Below are 7,286 nucleotides of genomic sequence, written 5' to 3' on the forward strand. Positions count from 1 at the left end.
TTAGCAAAAGGCAAACGCCAATCAAATGCTTTTTGATATTTGAAGTGAATTAGGTGAATGGGAGTGAATACGTCTACTCTTTCGTGGGAGAAAGGGGGTAAAAGCAATTGGAGTAGAGAGGAGGAGTTAATGGGAGAGAAGAGGAGAGAGAGAAAGCTGAAAAATGGAGGTCCTTTATATGTTTTGGGGGAAACATTTAATGTAATATCCAATCAAGACCAATTGGTGGTGCTATTCTACTTCGATGAGGCGGTCGAGGTTTCAAATAGGTCAGGGAAAAGTTTGGTGTTTTCACAATGCAGGGAGGAGCAGACCAGTGGCGATTGGTTAACGATTTTCACTTTTCAATCTGTGATTGGCCCTGACGATTTAGCCGTGTGTGAGGAGGTTGTCTCACCCCCCTCCTCTCGTCCTCACTACCCAAATCCATCCCCTATACACTCCGCGAGGTCCTACGCTAGTTGTCACATACTCTTTACTACGGCTTGAAATGTGACTCTCACAACACGGGTTTACCGACTGGAATGCACCGCTCTGTGACAACTGAAGGGATTTTTTTTGTGCGCGCAAATCCTGCGTGGTTCTCAGTGGATATAGGCTGTGTGGACTATACATTCCTGCCATGACTGTGGATTTGTTTGCGGTTTTATGGGTCATCATCACCACCACGGTTTCTGCGATGGAAGGTAGGCTAAATGATTGATATTTTCATTGCTCTGTTTTTATGGTAGGACCATGGAACGAAATTGAATAATGCTACGCGCCGGAGCTCCCACGGGCTCTCTCGCGCTCTCTTTCCCCTGGAACGCCACATTGTATCCGCGAGAGCGCTGTCAGAGGGAGTACAAGGGATGCGATGCACGTGGACCCTCTCGACACCCTGTCCAGTTATGTTATAATTCACCAGAATTGGATGGGAGAGTAGGGGTCTGTGGTGGTCTGGTTCTTCTGGGCTGCAGACAGTGCAGTTAGACCATGTCCCGTTCTCCCTTTGAATATTTCCTGGCCATAATGTTTCCATTACACTGTTAACATGGGGAGCTTACTTTTATTTGTTTTATTATTTGTTTTTGTTTTTGTTGTATGTTATTGTGCTATGAGAGAATTGGTCATCTTTCTAGGCTAGGCTACACTCTTAGAAAAAAGGTTCTGGATAGAACTAAAAATTGTTATATTTCTTTTCATATATGGGACCCCTAAAGGTTCTATATAGGACCATTTTGTGGGGTTCTTTGATCAGAATCCCAGAGATTCTTCTTCACTGAACCAAAGTTGTTTCCGTTTAGAACCCTTGGGTCTCATATAGCGTTCTATAGATATCTTAACGTTCTATATATAGCGTTCTATATGGAACCAATTTCGGTTATATATAGAACCTTAACGGGCGCCATATTTGAAGCAAGCATAGAACCTTTCTTCTCTAAGATTGTACATCAGTTTTGAAACACTATCTGTGACTTAACCCGGAGAGATGCTTCTCCACCGGCAAGTGTTGGCGCCTGAGTGTAGATCTCTCCTCTCAAAAACTCGGTGTTATTCGGGTCACGTCCTGTCATTGGCGAATAATTCGTTTTTAGCGCCAACTCCGAGCAACAGTAGGATAAATATCAGGCGATTTTGAATTGGCGGAGGGATTTGATAGATGGCTGCTCAAACTGTTTAGCGACCGCAATGACTCCGCCGGATCAAACGATGCTGACTGGGTGACGGGTGGTGATGAGGCCTTTCCAGATCAGGACAATTAATACAATAGGATCAATTTCTCTCTCTGTCTGTCTGGTCCTCTTTGGCACACAAATGCGCACAGACAGACATACATACAGACATACCACACACACTGTGTAGGCTAAATCAACAGACAAGTCTGCCATCATCATCAGTAGCTAAAAGCCTATTTTAGGCTTTAACTTACTTTCCATTTCCTGTGTAGAAGCTGCGGGACTAGAGCACTAGACATCCAGTATGTGATGCATGCACATTATGCTACAGCCTTTTTGATTTGGAACATCTACCTTTGCTCTCTTTGCTCACACACTTGCCAAAGCAAATCGCCTGGTGTGGTTCTCTGCTTAACATAGACAAGTGGAATGAATTAAAGACTAGAAAGTGAAGTGGGTGTTACATGATCGCAGTACCTCTGTTTCATCTTCTTCTCTTCATAATGATTACAACTCTCAGGCTGCCAGGGGAGCTCAGTGTTGCTATGTAATTCAGTGGTGGCTGACAGCCTGCTTGTTTCTATTTATCATATTCTATCGCACGCACACGCACACACACACACACACATACACATACACATACACACACACACACACACACGACCCATTGGACATCTTATCCGCTTCCCAAATCCCAGACAGTCGCTCTAAAGGTCTCTCTAGAAAGACAAAGCTGGCTATTGGGTTGAACAGATGGGTATGGGAGACACACTAGGTTACCGGGGCAACACCAGGGCTGAGAGTGAGTTCCTTGTTTAGGTTGGTTAATTGAAAGGAGATTGTCTCACGGGCAGGTTAAGATGTTAACTGACCTGATCTCCAATCTGTTGCCCTCACACTCTCTCTCTCTGTGTATGTGTGTGTGACAGCATACGGCCCTGGCCACATTATCCCTGCCCAGATCCGTGTCACCCGTAATCTGATTATCTGTCCCTAATCACCACATCAGTCCCGTAATCACAAACAATGTGACAGAGATCACTGTTTGCGTGTGTGTGTCTTGGGGGCACCACTGACCATATGGACAGATTGGTGATGATGAATAGAGAGTAGCCCCCCCCCCCCCCCCTCCCCCCCATCAGTCTGCCAGGGGGAAGGGCTACTGCTGTGTTTGGGGGGCACCACTGACCATATGGACAGATTGGTGATGATGAATAGAGAGTAGCCCCCCAATCAGTCTGCCAGGGGAAGGGCTACTGCTGTGTTTGAGGGGCACCACTGACCATATGGACAGATTGGTGATGATGAATAGAGAGTAGCCCCCCAATCAGTCTGCCAGGGGAAGGGCTACTGCTGTGTTTGAGGGGCACCACTGACCATATGGACAGATTGGTGATGATGAATAGAGAGTAGCCCCCCAATCAGTCTGCCAGGGGAAGGGCTACTGCTGTGTTTGAGGGGCACCACTGACCATATGGACAGATTGGTGATGATGAATAGAGAGTAGCCCCCCAATCAGTCTACCAGAGGAAGGGCTACTGCTGCGTTTGAGGGGCACCACTGACCATATGGACAGATTGGTGATGATGAATCGAGAGTAGCCCCCCAATCAGTCTGCCAGGGGAAGGGCTACTGCTGTGTTTGAGGGGCACCACTGACCATATGGACAGATTGGTGATGATGAATAGAGAGTAGCCCCCCAATCAGTCTGCCAGGGGAAGGGCTACTGCTGTGTTTGAGAGGCACCACTGACCATATGGACAGATTGGTGATGATGAATAGAGAGTAGCCCCCCAATCAGTCTGCCAGGGGAAGGGCTACTGCTGTGTTCGAGAGGCACCACTGACCATATGGACAGATTGGTGATGATGAATAGAGAGTAGCCCCCCAATCAGTCTGCCAGGGGAAGGGCTACTGCTGTGTTTGAGGGGCACCACTGACCATATGGACAGATTGGTGATGATGAATAGAGAGTAGCCCCCCAATCAGTCTGCCAGGGGAAGGGCTACTGCTGTGTTTGAGAGGCACCACTGACCATATGGACAGATTGGTGATGATGAATAGAGAGTAGCCCCCCAATCAGTCTGCCAGGGGAAGGGCTACTGCTGTGTTTGAGAGGCACCACTGACCATATGGACAGATTGGTGATGATGAATAGAGAGTAGCCCCCCAATCAGTCTGCCAGGGGAAGGGCTACTGCTGTGTTTGAGGGGCACCACTGACCATATGGACAGATTGGTGATGATGAATAGAGAGTAGCCCCCCAATCAGTCTGCCAGGGGAAGGGCTACTGCTGTGTTTGAGAGGCACCACTGACCATATGGACAGATTGGTGATGATGAATAGAGAGTAGCCCCCCAATCAGTCTGCCAGGGGAAGGGCTACTGCTGTGTTTGAGGGGCACCACTGACCATATGGACAGATTGGTGATGATGAATAGAGAGTAGCCCCCCAATCAGTCTGCCAGGGGAAGGGCTACTGCTGTGTTTGAGAGGCACCACTGACCATATGGACAGATTGGTGATGATGAATAGAGAGTAGCCCCCCAATCAGTCTGCCAGGGGAAGGGCTACTGCTGTGTTCGAGAGGCACCACTGACCATATAGACAGATTGGTGATGATGAATAGAGAGTAGCCCCCCAATCAGTCTGCCAGGGGAAGGGCTACTGCTGTGTTTGAGGGGCACCACTGACCATATGGACAGATTGGTGATGATGAATAGAGAGTAGCCCCCCAATCAGTCTGCCAGGGGAAGGGCTACTGCTGTGTTTGAGGGGCACCACTGACCATATGGACAGATTGGTGATGATGAATAGAGAGTAGCCCCCCAATCAGTCTGCCAGGGGAAGGGCTACTGCTGTGTTTGAGGGGCACCACTGACCATATGGACAGATTGGTGATGATGAATAGAGAGTAGCCCCCCAATCAGTCTGCCAGGGGAAGGACTACTGCTGTGTTTGAGGGTCTCCCTAAACATGTTACTACAGCTATGATAGGTTCAGGTTGGATATGGAGCTACAGCTGGACATAAATCACTTTGCTACTTCTATAGATTTCAACCATCCGACTGACTGAACAACCTCTTACTGTGGTCGTCTCTGTCCCCTGTCATGCTGTGTCATCTACACGGCTGACATCTATTATCTCTCCTCAATGGAGCGAGGGATGGAGCCAAAGTGGAGGATGAAGAGTGGATGGCTAAACAGAGCATTAGAGCTGAGCAGCAGGCGAGTGTATGAAAGGTGGACGAGGTCATCTGAACTGTGTTGCTCCCGGCAACCTCATGTTTGTGTCAAGGAGGTGGTTTGGCGAAACTCGACTGAGAACTGAAGACTCGCGTTAACTCCCCAGGCTGAGATGTGGGGGATGGCCGTAGACACGTGGTGGCGGCAGGGTAGCCTAGTGGTTAGAGCGTTGGACTAGCAGCTGAAAGGTTGCAATGTACAAATCTTTCTTTCTGCCCCTGAACAAGGCAGTTAACCCACTTTTCCTAGGCCGTCATTGAAAATAAGAATTTGTTCTTAACTGACTTGCCTGGTTAAATAAAGGTAAAATAATAAAAAAATCACACCGTGACTGTCTGTCTGGCTGATGGCAGCCATGGCGTCACTGAAAGATCATGGTGTCACAGAGACCAGGGCAGAATACCCTGATCCTATCAACTGTTTTGATTATGCGACGTGAGGACTGGCTGGCTGTAGCTGTGGGTACTCGTGAGGGATAGTTTGAGGGCTTTGTGGATGCAACCACCCACTGACACAGGCATGTACACACACACACACACACACACCATGGCAGAGGTGAGGAGAGGAGAGGAAACAGTAGATTAATCCTGCCTGATCACTAGAAATAGACAGCGATTTTGGATGTTTGAACTTCCTGAGAACGTTGATATACTCTATGCCTTCTTCAGGCACTCAAAACAACAAAACATTTAAAGGAATAACCAGCACCAGGCATGAACTCACGAAGCTCGGAGCCGGAGCGCGCTGCTTGGAAGACTGCTCCTCCACAGTTCACAATGCTCTAGTAAGACATGAGAATACTTGATGATCGTTTTTAATTATTTTGTTTTACGCCTTTCCCAAACCATAGCCTTAACCTTAACCACTCGGAATGAATACCTAACCTTAACCACTCGGAATGAATACCTAACCTTAACCACTCGGAATGAATACCTAACCTTAACCACTCGGAATGAATACCTAACCTTAACCACTCGGAATGAATACCTAACCTTAACCACTCGGAATTAATCCCTAACCTTAACCACTCGGAATGAATCCCTAACCTTAACCACTCGGAATGAATACCTGACCTTAACCACTCGGAATGAATACCTAACCTTAACCACTCTGAATGAATACCTAACCTTAACCACTCGGAATGAATACCTAACCTTAACCACTCGGAATGAATATCTAACCTTAACCACTCTGAATGAATAACTAACCTTAACCACTCTGAATGAATACCTAACCTTAACCACTCTGAATGAATAACTAACCTTAACCACTCGGAATGAATACCTAACCTTAACCACTCGGAATGAATATCTAACCTTAACCACTCTGAATGAATAACTAACCTTAACCACTCTGAATGAATACCTAACCTTAACCCTGTGGTTTCTGTTTTAACCCTGTAACCATGCAGAACTAATGCGTCAAAAATAGAAATTCAGCCTCAATGTGTCGAATTTCGAAGGGAAACTATGAGGACTTGTTGGATAAGTCACCATGCGCTTTAGCTGGGCGGAAGGAGGGAGGAGAGAGGAGGGAGGAGAGGAGATGTATTTGCATGCCATTAGAGAAAAAATACATGTGCAGTGTCCCATTTCTCCCTCTCTCCCTCCCTCTCTCTGTCTCTCTGTTGCTCTCTTTCTCTACCCCCTCTCTCTCCCCTTTCTCCCTCCCTCTCTCTGTCTCTCTGTTGCTCTCTTTCTCTACCCCCTCTCTCTCCCCTTTCTCCCTCCCTCTCTCTGTCTCTCTGTTGCTCTCTTTCTCTACCCCCTCTCTCTCCCCTTTCTACCTCCCTCTCTCTGTCTCTCTGTTGCTCTCTTTCTCTACCCCCTCTCTCTCCCCTTTCTCCCTCCCTCTCTCTGTCTCTCTGTTGCTCTCTTTCTCTACCCCCTCTCTCTCCCCTTTCTCCCTCCCTCTCTCTGTCTCTCTGTTGCTCTCTTTCTCTACCCCTTCTCTCTCCCCTTTCTCCCTCCCTCTCTCTGTCTCTCTGTTGCTCTCTTTCTCTACCCCCTCTCTCTCCCCTTTCTCCCTCCCTCTCTCTGTCTCTCTGTTGCTCTCTTTCTCTACCCCCTCTCTCTCCCCTTTCTCCCTCCCTCTCTCTGTCTCTCTGTTGCTCTCTTTCTCTACCCCCTCTCTCTCCCCTTTCTCTCTGTCTCTCTGTCGCTCTCTTTCTCTACCCCCTCTCTCTCCCCTTTCTCCCTTTCTCTCTGTCTCTCTGTCGCTCTCTTTCTCTACCCCCTCTCTCTCCCCTTTCTCCCTTTTTCTCTGTCTCTCTGTCGCTCTCTTTCTCTACCCCCTCTCTTTCCCCTTTCTCCATTTCTCTCTGTCTCTCTGTCGCTCTCTTTCTCTACCCCCTCTCTCTCCCCTTTCTCCCTTTCTCCCTTTC

The 7,286-nt window shown here is 47.9% G+C and overlaps 1 pseudogene; it reads left to right on the top strand.

Annotated features, from left to right (window-relative positions):
- The first annotated feature begins 463 nt into the window (after positions 1 to 463).
- The window catches only part of LOC139386555 (ephrin type-B receptor 1-like), a 296,455-nt pseudogene continuing 289,632 nt past the window's right edge, over positions 464 to 7,286 (top strand).

Source organism: Oncorhynchus clarkii, chromosome 28 (genome assembly GCF_045791955.1).
Source record: "Oncorhynchus clarkii lewisi isolate Uvic-CL-2024 chromosome 28, UVic_Ocla_1.0, whole genome shotgun sequence".
Taxonomy (NCBI): Eukaryota; Metazoa; Chordata; class Actinopteri; order Salmoniformes; family Salmonidae; genus Oncorhynchus; species Oncorhynchus clarkii.